Source organism: Aphelocoma coerulescens, unplaced genomic scaffold (assembly GCF_041296385.1).
Source record: "Aphelocoma coerulescens isolate FSJ_1873_10779 unplaced genomic scaffold, UR_Acoe_1.0 HiC_scaffold_39, whole genome shotgun sequence".
In the NCBI taxonomy this organism is placed as follows: Eukaryota; Metazoa; Chordata; class Aves; order Passeriformes; family Corvidae; genus Aphelocoma; species Aphelocoma coerulescens.
The window spans coordinates 789,715-802,474 of record NW_027183733.1 but is presented as its reverse complement, the minus strand read 5'-3'; positions in this window follow the sequence as shown (position 1 = coordinate 802,474).

Sequence of the window (12,760 nt, the reverse complement as noted above, 5' to 3'; positions counted from 1 at the left end):
TCTTCAGCGCGAACACTGCACGCATCCACAGTGTGCTGTGCACGGATTTTCCTCAGCTCGACGTACAATCATTTTCTTGCTGTTTCCAGAGTCTAAACTCTTCGTGAAACTCTCGCTCAGCGAGATGCGTCAGGAATGAGGCACTTGCTGGATGAGCTTTTCGCTAGCCAAGACTTTCAATACAGCACCACAATTCAGGCAAGAAGCAGGAGAAAGGAAGATCATCTTTTCGTCCTTCCACGTTCTTCTCTGCGAGATGACTATCCGTGTCTTTGCTTCCTGCAAGGCTGTAAGGGGCGCGGTAGTACTTAGAACTGAGAAGGCAGGTGCAGAGAGCACGGCGGTCTGACGGTGCTCTGCAGGCTGTAAAGGAAAGACGGCAACCACTTGAATGTGGTGCAAACACAAGTTTCCACGCGTCGCGGGTAAGCTCCGGGTAAGCTTGTTGACCTAAAACTGTGCGAGACGGAGCTGAGACTCTTTCCCTTTACATTTGGACGACAAGAAAGACCGAAAGTGCTGCTGTATGTCGCTGCGAGGGAAAGTGCATAGACCAGGCGCGTGTCAGCAGAAGCAGTCGGCTGGGGCATTTCGCTGCCGGCACCGTGCTCTCTGGGCGAGAAGTAGACGACGCTTCGACTCCGGCTGAATGAAAGAGCGACATGGGTACTAAAGAGGCCGAACGAAGGCGCAGAGCACCGGACTCGTGTCCGCAGCGTACAAACTGAGAAAGGAGCGTGGCTAGCACTCGCCTGCCTGCCCAATTCACGTTAGCATTGAGAAGGAGGAAGTTCAACGACAACTACTTCCTTGTGCTACTACTTATCCCTCTTCCAACCATCCCCAAAACCACTGGCGCTTAACTTTAGGCTTCGAGATGCAGCAAACACAGTGGTCGCTTCCAAGGAGAGGGGAAGTAGAGAGTGCAGCGGGGAGTTTAGGTGGCTTTACGTAAGGCAAGGGGAAGGTGCAGCCCAGCATTGGCTTTTTCTTCTAGTTCTTTTCTTCAGGAGAGCAGCTAGCAAGCAGGCTGCGAGAGGCAACAATGGGATGGCTCGTCTGTCGGAGAAGCCGCAGTCTACAGTGCTGCAGACTGCTGTGCACAGTTTTAATGCTGCTGTAAGTACACGGTACTTTTGGAACGTCTTCTCTCCTGACTCTCCCATCTCTGGGAGCTCTAGCTGCTTGAACCTGGCCACACTGAAGGTGTGTGGACGTGGTCGCGCTGCGAGTATCAAGTCTTCCAGAGAAGAGGGATAGTCAAGAAATGCTTTCTCACCTGGCCTATCTCTCAGTCCGAACTGTGGCTGCAAACGCTGCGCTGCAAGGGTGGACTTACCCACTTGGAGAGAATGTGATGATGCTCTAGATATAGTTGCGAAGGAAAGTGCTGCTCACTGGAATGTTTCGCCTAGTTCACAGACTTTAAAAGGACTAGGAAGGCCAACGCCTTGTTCTAGCACTTGTTCTCTGCGTGCAGCTGCTGGATGTTTGGAAGGGCTTTGGGATCCGCCAGAGGTGGAGGGTAGGATGCTACAGAGAGCTTGAAGGAAAGCGCCTATCTCCAGGGCCTTTGATGCAGTTCAGCGGGTGCGAGTGGCATGTTGAGCACGTTCATGATGGCACAGAAAAGGTTCTGAAAGAAAGAGGCCGTGCTGAAACTGCCTTTACTTTTGCGACTTAGAAACTGCTCAGCCAACAATGAAAAGATTCGTCTTGCTTCCCCGCTACGCGCAGGGTTACATCCTTTTATGTCTCCAAGAGGCAGCATGCACAGCGGAGCTCTTCCACCAACTGCTTCCACACGACTGGGGCCGCGCCAGCCAAGCGCTTTTTGCCGGGCACTGTCAGCGCTCATGGAAACAACCACACGACGGCGCTGCAGACTTGCAAAAGAAGGCCAAGCACCTGGCCCAGCTCGAAACCACCCCAAGGGCAGACAGAGGCAACTTGCAAACGGCCCTGCACTCAAATCAACGGTGTCAGGACAAAAAGGTTGCCCTCATCTTCCCCTTCCAAGAGCACACTCTTCTTTACACCACACCTCTTTGGCCCAAACAAATCTTTTCCCTCTCGCAGATTCCGCCCACCAGCTTGAAACCATCTGGCAAAAACAGGGCTCAAAACAGTGCCAGCTGAGGAAGATCTTGCTGCCTACAACTTCACCTGCACCCCTCAAACTAGCAGCACACACGCTGTTCTCAGCACTCTCCTTCTCAGCTCTAGGTACCATCCTAAGCCTTCCCTCTCCCAGAGTCAGGATCCAAAGGCAACGGCACCAGGGACTGCTCACACACTGAAGGCACCAGGACAAATAGCTTAAGAGCTTGGCCTTTGCATTCCCACCGACAGCTCAACAGCTCGAACCCAGAGAGAGCTCTGCCTGTTGGGAAAAGCCTTTAAAATCCCTAGGAGTACCTGATGTGCACATCCAAACCTGCCTTCCTTGCCAAAGAGAGCAACTACAAGCCCATCTCCAAAGAAACGGCATCCCCTCCTCCAAAATACAACACATCCAGCGACTGATCCGCCTCCAGTATTGAATATGTCCAACAATTGCCCCCACACGCACAGGGGCCAGAAGAGAAATGTCTTGCTGGACTATTCCTCCCCACAGTACCTTAACATCTGCTCCAGCAACACTGGCACTATGTCCTTGCCTTCCCAAGGAAAGGCACTCCGAGTCTCTTGGCCTTGCCTTGTCTAGTTCTTCTTAAGGTACCCTTGCTCTGCTTCCTTTGCCTACGTCTGCCTTGCCTCGCACTGCCTACAACTTGCTGGCTTTGCTTTGCCCGGCCTACCACTCTTTCCCTTGCCTTCCATGCAGGCAAGGCGCTGCAAACCGAGTGCAGGCAATTGTGGGCAAGTCAAGGGAGAGGTAGGCAAGGCCAGAGCAGTGAGGGGAAAGCAAATGGAGTGGTAGGCAAGAGAAGGTCCAGAAGTTAGAGGCAAGGCTGGCTGTAGGAAGGAAGGGCCACTGATGGGAAGGCCAGGCAGAAACAGGAAGGGCTCAGCAAGCCAAGGCCCTGGAGGAAAACAGTAGGCAGGTCATGTGCTGGGCATGGCCGTGCAAAGGAATGCAAGGCTCCAGAGGGCTAGCAGGGCAAGGCAAGGCAACTGTTGTGTTGCCAAGGCAAGGCCAGGCAAGGCAGGTGAGAAGTACATTCAAGGACTGCTGGTACACAAAAGTGGCCAGGACCAAGTGCTCTGTGTGGCCTTGATCCCGCGTGGGTCATCTCTCCTCTGTACCTAAAAGACTTGAGCTACCTGCTTTCCCTTGTATGCAAAAGAACTCTCTTTCTGGTCCCCGAGCTCAAGGGCAAAATGTGAATTGCCCCTCCAAGGTTCAAGACATGCAAGGATTGCTCCCAGACAAAGGCTGCACACAGAGATGAGTGTGGCAACATGCGTCCTCCCCTGGTCTTCCTCTCATGGGATCCTGAAACACCGGAGATGCTTGAGAGCTTTGAGATTCCTCGGAGGAGCAGAAAGGGCAGGGCAAGGCCCAGAAATGTCATTGAAAAGGGGTGTTGAATTCCAGGTGGGGGAGGGGTGAGCAAGGTCATGCAAGGCAAGGGAGGGGTTCAAGGGCAAGGCAAGGCAAGTGGTGGCTTTGCGAGGCGAGGCAAGGCAATGAGGGTCCTAGAAGGAAAAGGAAAGATGAGGCCAGACCTAGACGAATGTGAAAGGAAGTCAGGTGGGGGATGGGTGAGCAAGTCAGTGCAAGGCAGGGGAGAAAAGGCAGGTTGAGGGAAGGCTACAGAGGGGGCAGCAAGGAAATGCAAGGCATGGGGAAGCATGCGAGGAGTGGGTGCTGCCAGCCGGTGGGGATGGCAGGGGCGGGGCCACTGCAAGTAGCATGGTGGGGATGTGGAGGGGGTGTTAGTGTGCGGGAGGTGTGTGTGTGTGTGTGTGTGCAGTGGAGTGCAGGGTAAGTGCAGGTGTGTGTGTGCGTATACGGGGGTTTTGTGCCAGGTGCTGTGCCGGGGAGAGCCGTTCCACCGCAAGGAAGGTGTGGGCGTGAAAGGAGTAAGATAGATGTGTCTTTACAAAGAGACCGTGTGAATCTCTCCTTAGACAAGGCTAGGAATTTACAGGGGGGGAAGTAACAGAAGAAAGTATTCGTTCTAGAAACTGTTACTAATCAACAGAGACTGTTGCTCAGCCAAGGCCCTGCTAAATTCCCGAACCTAGAGCAAGGCAGCAAAGACTTCCCAGCATTAGGAATAGTTTGGTTTTCTTCCTTTTCCATTCCAAAAGGGGAGTGCATATTAGAGGGGGGCATAGAGTAGGCAGTTCCGGAAGTCTGTAATTCCCGAGTACCTCAGAGGGTGCTGTTGCCAGGAACTTAGCATCAGAAGGGGGCTGCTTCCCGCAATCATTTGAGAGACTCCATGGCAAAAGCCCCATGGCCTCTCCCTGGAGTTGAAGAATGTTACAGGACTCCTCTGTCTCCTTTTTGGTGGATGAAGAAACTCAGAAAGCCACACTTCTGCCAGAACTCTCCAAGATGCCCCCTTTGCTCCCCGTGACTCCATCACTGCCCAGGAAGCTGTCTTTTCTACCACAGCAGTTTGACATACAGTTAAAAGTCGTGTGGCAGAGAAAAAAGGCAAGAATTGGTTTCCAAGGGATGGCAAACAAGAGATACCAGAACCTTTGGCCCTACCAATATTAAAGCAACTCCATTAAGAGAGTTCTTGCACTTCCTGAGGATTGGCAGAAGCCTATCTCATGATGTATGTTGCTGGGGGTCTTTTTAGACTGGCAAAAGGAGCTGTTGAAGGTTGCTTGATCTGTGCTAAAGCCAACAGCCAAGTTACAAAGTAACTTGCTAGAGGAGGGAGGCCTTGGGCTGCATGGCCCTTCCAAAGATGCCAGGTGGATTTTCCGGAGATGCCCCAAGTGGCAAGGCTTAATATCTTCTGGTAATCGTATGTCAGCTAGCAAGGTGGCCAGAAGTATTTCCAACTACTTCAGTAATGACAGGATCAGTTCTTAAGGCATTTTTGGAACAAATCATTCCAAGATACAGCATTGTAGAAGCAATAGATTCAGATAGGGGAACTCATTTTGCAGGAAAGATCCTTCAAGGGGTTTTGGCTTCTTTAGGAACACAATGGAACCTCCATAGGCCCTGGCACCCCCAGAGCTCGGCTCGGGTAGAAAACAATGAAGAGAGAAATAAACACCTTTTGAAGCTGGTAATAGAAACCAAGATGCCATGGGTAGGGCTTTGGACATTGGCTTTGGTGAGAATGAGGGCCCAACCCAGAAGAGAGATTCAGTTATCTCCCTTTCAATCGTTGTTTGCAATTGCCCTCCTGGTAAGTCTCCACCCAGTGGGGGGGGTAGAGGCAAGTGATGCATTTTTAAAACCATCTGTGGCCAGGATCCTGCTTCTTGTGAAACCCCTTCAACAGGAAACTCAGCTGGCGCAAGCCCGGCCTTTGGACTTTGCTGCTTTTAACATCCAACCAGGAGATTGAGTCCTAATTAAGGAGTAGAAAGAAGCGCCAGTGCTGGTGAAATGGCGTGGCCCATTCCAAGTGTCACTGACGACAGAAAACAGCCGTCAAGTAAGCTGAACACAGGTGAACCCGTCACTCTCGGGTCAAGGTCTCTGAAGCCTCAGAGATTTGCACATCTCAGCTGGAGGAGAAGGCCGGGAGGCCGTGACTGACACTCTGCAGGAGTGGGCCGGAGCAGTAGGCAGTGCTTCGACATCGGAAGAAGCCCCGCAGTCCTACCTTCAGACCGTCTGCTGAAATAGACTGTAAAGGCATCCCTCCTCTAGAATCTCCACTCACTTGGGGGCTAATACTTGTGGCCATTTTGTTACGTTAAGTGGTTTCTGTGTCTTCAATTGCCACAGGTGCTGCAGAAGACAACGGGAAAATTAGACTAGCTAATTAGATGACACTATTAAAACATTTTCCTTACTAATTCTACTTTGATATGGTCAGCTGAGTTTAGGCCAGGAGTGGGAGAATCAATTTGCAGCCTTAGGAGAAGAAGTAGCAAAAGTTTTTAACCTTAGCAATTGCTGGCTCTGTGGAAGGCCAGGAGGATCTGAAGAGTGGCCATAGTTGGCTAGCCCAGCTGAACCTAAATGGTGGGTCAATGTGAGGGCCACAGTGGGATGGGATTTGGGGCCAAAGAAGGAAGTTCACGGCCACTTCATTCTTCTCCAACAGGCACTTATTGCCTAATAGGATAGGGCGTGTCTATGTAGGAAAAGGCAATTGTCAATTGACTTTCCCTCTGGGCTTGAACAACTGGGTTTGGACCCCCAATTGCCCTCCTTCCAATTGTTCCAAATATCAAGGCAAATGCAATCAAATACCTGTTCGGCTCACTAACAGTAGCTGCGTAAGGCGTTCTTATCACACTTACCAAAAATATTTGGAAGCCTGTAAAGCAATGGGGAGGGACAAGGGGTTTTTTTGACCACCTGTTTTTGAGCAGTCCCCACAAAAATTCCACAAATAGAAGACATGTTGTTTGTGATTATCAGTGGGAATGGCCACACCGGATTGGAACTCAAAGCCTTTTAGTGAGTTCTGCTCCAAATCCAACCAAGCAGCTTGCAGATGTAAATGTAGGTGGGAACCCTGTGCGGGAGCTTGGAAATGCAAATGCTGGGACCCTTATGGTGGGGCAACTCTTGTTGGAGGACCGTTAGGCCCGGGAATCCTGCTGTATTTTGAGCCACCAATTGATGACCATGGGTAGGTTCCTTTGCTAATGGAACACGGGCTTTGAAAGGACAGTATTGGATTTGTGGCCAACATGCTTAGCTCAGGTTACCTCCAAACTGGTCAGGGATATGGTATATTTAGTAGACTGTTGTTCTTTTTGCTACTACAAGTTCTGGGAAATCGCTTAGGAATCAAAATCTGTGATGATTTAATTAGAGAAAAGCAGTCAGCTGATGCAGCCCTGGCTGGAGGGAGCACCCCAAAACGGGGAAATGATGAACGGCCAACAGAACAAGTTACCCAACACGATGGACCAGCCCCTTGGAAACCTAAGGAATTAATCCCAGATGCCTGGGAACCCATTTATCATTTGAAGGAGATAATTAGGTTACAAGCTGTCTCAGAAATAATTACCAACCAGCCAGCCACAGCGCTTGACCTTTTTGCTGAGCAACCCACTTAAATGAGGAAAGCGGTAATTCAACATTGGATGGTATTAGATTATCTGTTAGCAGAAGAAGGAGGAGTTTGTGGGAAATTAAATGACTCGAGCTGCTGTTTGCAAGCAGATGACAGCGGAAAAGTGGTCAAACAAATAACAAAGGAAATAACGTCAGCTCGTGGACCTGTCCAAATGTTGAAAGGATGGGGATGGGACATGTTTTCATGGTTAACTGGCCAGCTCTGGGCTAAATGAATACGATTCCTCCTCTTATATGCTATAGCAACTCTCATCTTTTTACCATGTGTGACACCATGCTGGCTGCAGCTCTTTCAGCAGGTGCTCAAGGGGATGCCGCTAGCAGCCATGCCTACCTGATCCAGAAATGACTACAAAAGGACAGAAAAGGATGTCACTGCAAATAATATCAAAACCCAAGAAGACTCCAGAAGAAAAAATTAAATCCATGGTAATTAAGGTTTGTAAAGACAAATACAGAGCAAATAAAAAGAGGAGGGATTAAAAGGAATGAGATGGATGAGTCTTTACAAAGAGACCGTGTGAATCGGCCTGTAGACAAGGCTAGGAAGTTATGGCTAGTGAAGTAACAGAAGAAACTAGGAGTTCTCTAGAACTGTTACTAATCATCAGAGACTGTTGATTAATCAAGGCCGTGTTAAATTCCTGAACCTAGAGCAAGGCAACAAAGACTTAAGAGCATTAGGAATGGGGTTCTTATCTTTCTTCTCGATGCCAAGAGGGGGGTGCATATTAGAGGGGGGCGCATAGAGTAGGCAGTTCCGGAAGTCTGTATCTCCCGAATACCTCAGCCAGTGGGGAAAAGGAAGAGGGTGCTGTGGCCGGGAACTTGGCATCAAAAGGGGGCTGCATCCCGCAACCGTTTGACAGACGCCATGGGAAAAGCCCCATGGACTCTCCCTGTAGTCGAAGAATGTTGCAGGACTCCTCTGTCTCCTTTTCGGATATAAACCTCAGGCATCGTGGATTAATTTTCCCTAACGGCAGCGACCTGCCGCGTGGTCTCCGTGCTCCTCTCCAGCCCCCCGGGACGTGTAAAATAGTTCCCAGCGGCTCCCACCGCGCGTTGCAGACGGCTGCGCGGCCCCGGGGCTGCCCGCAGTGCTCCCCTGCCCCGCCAGGGCTGCCCGCGGGCTGCGGAGCCGCCTCGCCACCGGCGCGGCCAGGGCCGGGGCCCTTCTCGACAGCAGCCGAGGGGCTGCGGAGCGGGCGGCTGCCGGACGATCAGCTATTTTATGCCGCGCGGTGCTGCCGCCTCCATCTAGCTCTCCATCGCGCCGCCGCCCGCCGCCCGCCTGGCGCGCTCACGCTCGGCCGCGCTCGCCGCCCGCCCAGCCTCGCCGGAAGCTCTCCCGCCCGGGCTGTGCCCCGGCTCCGCCGGCAGCTCGGCAGGGCCCGGCCGCACGCGTGCTGCGTGGCTCGGAGCAGCCGCGTTGCGCCGCAGGCGACGGGGAAGGCGGGGCGGGCCGGCGCCATCGTGGTAGCGCGGGGAGAGGAGCGCCCGGGCGGGGCGGCGAGCGGCGCGGCGGTGAGCGCTTCTGCTTCCTGTCGCTCGGCAGCCGCCCACGGCAGGTGCCGTGTGAGCCCGCGGAGCGGCGGGGCCGGCCGGGCGGTGCGCGGCGAGGCTTTCGGCCAGCGGCGGCCACAGCGAGAGGCTGCTGGCACTGCCCGTGCCGGTGGAGAGAGCGGGGATCCGAGGCCGGCCTTCCCCGGGCGACGAGGGGAGGCCGCCTTTGCCGCGCTGCCCTCCGTGCAGCATGTGGCCGATTCCGGCGAACCCGGGGTCTCCGCAGCGGCGCGGGCGGGAGGGAAGTGGGGAGCGCGCTCGGTGCCGTGCCGGCCGCTCCCGGCCAGCGCTGCGCTGCGCCGAGGCGTTTTCCCGCCCGTCCTGGGAAGGACATAAGCGACACCGTAGTTGGAGCTTAGCTGTCAGGGGGTACAACTTCCCTCCATTGGCGACCTCCTTTTCCCTCTGATTCAGCTACCTTGTGGTAGGTGCGATGGTGCTGAAGAAGGGTGGCGGCTTGGCACAGTTGCTGTCATAGGTGGTGCGAGAGCTCCACGCAAGGAGCTTTGAGTGGCATGTGTGAGGGTAGGAGGGTTCGGCACCCATAGCTGAAGGCAAAAAAGGTCAGGGCATGTCATCAGCCGCAGTCGTGCTAAGTTGTTCATCTTTGCAAACTGCTTGCCGAGTTGTTCCTTTCTTAGGTAATGGGGTTTTGTATCAACCAGAACTGCAAATGGTCAGTATTTGCAGACAAGGTTACTTGGACTGTTGTTGAAGTGAGTGTAGCAGTTTCTATGGCATTCTGCAAAAAAAGTGACAGGTCTCCCTGTGTTCCCCAGTTCTTAACAAAGATGAAGTTAACAAACCCCTGAAAAGAGGTTTTGCAAAACTTCAGGGATATTTTCCTACTAGTACTGTAGAGACAACCATAGTCACCTTGTCTTTCCAAAAGTGAAGGTTCCCTATTTTTGTCCAAGAGCATCAAGTGCTTTTGATCAGCGTTTGTGTGCATGCATTAGCCTCGTTCTTGCTCTTCCTTGGAGAACTTTTACAATACTCACATGATCTGTGTAGGCTGCAGACTGCAGTGGTGAACTTCAAGGCTTCCAGCAGAAGGGAGATGCTATCCACATTTTGGATTCTCCTTAGTCTGAACCTTCAACGTCCAAGGCTTCACTTTTCAAGCAGTTGGAAGAGCTCCAAATTAAGACATGAACAGGTCTTAATTGACCTTGCCACCGCCTCAGTTAGTCAAGTAATGCTGTGCATTGGATTTGACTAGTGCAACATGTGCTTAAAATATGTAGAGTAACTCCTCGATTACCCTCTCAGAAGGGTTGGAATGGAGAACAAGGAGTTCCCAAGACAAATATTTGGTGTACGAGGAGTAGAATTTAGGAGTTGATTGCAGAGCACTGCATGCACAAATGTCTAAGGAGAATCCATCTTTTGATGTCCCATCTATGCTTGTTCTCATTTGAAATCCTGCACATTCTGCAGGCTGGTTTTGTTAGGCTTGGGGCTGGGGAAGGAGTGATGGTGGGGGAGGAGTGGGTGTTGGTTTTGGGTTATTTTTTTGTTTCCAGAATAGTGTACACAGAACTTGTGCCCAAAACCAGCAGTAGGAAACAATGCAGGTATAAAAGAAGGTCACAGAAATGTCAGATAATACGAATCTGAAAGCGCTTCAGTATTTTACTCAGGAGTTTCACTCTAACAAGGTGATTTTCCTTCACAGAAATGTAGTGGCAGGCTTATGCCATGCTAGAAGTGATGACCTTTCTCTGCCCCAAATTGAGCAGCAAAAGGTTTTGGCTCTTAATTTGAACCCCTGAGCCAGCTGTGTTTCAGGCTGCAGAAGCTGCAGCTGTTGTGGCAGACGCGGGGTGCAGCCCTGCCTGCCAGTTCCGAGCTGGCCTGCGCTGGTGGCAGCCGTCAGCGCCCGGGGTCCCCTGTGCCACCCATGCCAGGGCTCTGCCTGCCTGCCTCGCAGCCCTGGTAGCCTCAGGGAAACATCGCACTACTCCATCTGCTTTAAAAACAAACAAGCAAACAAAAAGCTCCCTGTAAATATATGTAGAAGTCTTGAAACTAATTCTCAGCGCTTGCTCGGAGTTTGTTGATGGAGCAAATGGATTTTGGATAAACTGCTATTGCTAGTACTACTTAGGTTCCTAAACTTCAGAAGGGAGGCTATGGTGGTCACGTACCCCTGAGGAATGTTGGGAACAGTAAGACAGCTCAGTCATTTCAAGGTGGCCAGAAAATGGGTGTGGCAGTGGAGTGGACACTCTGTGAGTAGGTAGCCTTAAGTCATGTAACGACATGCACTTCAGTGGGAATTTTGCATCAACACCAAGAGATTGTGTCATGATGTGTTGCGTAACAACAAACTGGGCCAAAATTCTGCTGATTTTGACCAAGGTGGATGGGCCACCTTCACTTAAGCTGGCAAAGGGACATAAGTCAATGATGTTTGAAAAACAGCCATGAAACATAGCCCCTTTAGTTTGTTGCTCTGTTGCAAGTCTGCAAAGCTCTGTTGACAGGTCATTGGAAGTAGCTGTTGGAATCTAAGTGCAGTTGGACGCTTTGTCAGTCAGCATCAGCAGGAGGCTTAACGGTTTAGGTTGAGAGGTGGTGCATGGTTTTTTTTCAGAGGAATGGCCCAGTGAAGAGCAGTGTTCACTGCCATGACTACCGTTGTAGCCTTCAAGAGCAATGGTTCATTCAGAGAGAACTTCCTTGGTTCTGCTGGTTTGGTTTCGCAGCTGGAGCAAAGGTACAGCACTGGAAGCAATTCCTAGGGCAGAAGCGGGAGATATCCGAAGCTCTGGACTTCGTTGCCTAAGTGAGCGTAGTCTAATTGGAAGAGTGGTGAGCATCAGTGATATCAGATTTTTTACAAGTTCTTAATTCTGTCAAAACAAGAAAGAAGGAGAGTGATGAAGATGAAATCCTTTCCTCTTCAATCTGCCTACGCAACAACTTCAGCTGTAGTTGTAATGTGTATTCACCTATTTTGAATTGCCCAAAACCAGGCCTAGAGATGCTTCAGAGTCAGAGAAGCGGGTATTTGCTTTATTCGGCGCTGGGTGCATGGGGGATCACTCCTCCTAACACACACACACAGAGCACTCCATACAGTCCAGCATTATGTGTAAAATTTATGAACATTCATCACAATTCTTGGGATAGGAGTGGTTCTAGAAATTACTTCTCGGAAGTCATTAATATCATTAGCATACGTGCCATGCATGCGCTGTGTACGCTGATGGGCGCACTGAGGAAGGCTCCTCTTCTTCCTCGAGGGTCTTTCTGATGAAGATCAGTAGTCTTTGTCACAATGCACTTTTTACCTTTCTTTCTGGAGCATGCGCAGTTCTTCGGTGGCTGATGCAGCGATCTCTGTGCCGGTTTTCAAAAGATCCTGTTCCTCTTATCTTGACAAGATTAAGGCGAATCCTGCTGCTTAGGTTTTGTGATTAACATTTGCTGTCTCTTAGTAGTTCACTCGTGTTTACATGAGTTAACTATGGATCAACCCCCTTCTCAATTTTAGCACTGAAAGGATATTAGAGTCATTTAAAGAGATGTCTCCTATGGAGTACTATAAAACTGCCATAATGGTAAGACGTTTTCATACAGTAGTTTTAGCACAGAAGTAATATATGTACAATCTTGGATGTTTCATCCTGCTGGCTCAGGAGCCAGTATTGAGCTTTTCTCCTTTAAATCCAGTCTTAGAGCTCTGCAAGGATCACTGCAGCATGACGTTGTGACAAGGGGATGCTGATTCATGCATAAACCTTTGACGCTTTCCTTCTATCTTCAAGCAGCTTTGAAAACCAGTGATTATCTGGCATGTTGCGACTTGAGAGTCATGGTAAAGGTTTCACCAAACACTTTGTAATATCAGGCTACAGCTTTCATTCCTAAGGAAAGAGCATTGAGCAGATTGCTGGCAAAATGCTGAAAGAATGAGCCAAAACCAAAATCCTTTAATGGGAAAGATGGAAAAAATTTAGATGTGTTTATTTGAACTAAAAATAATGTGGACCAAGCCTAAAT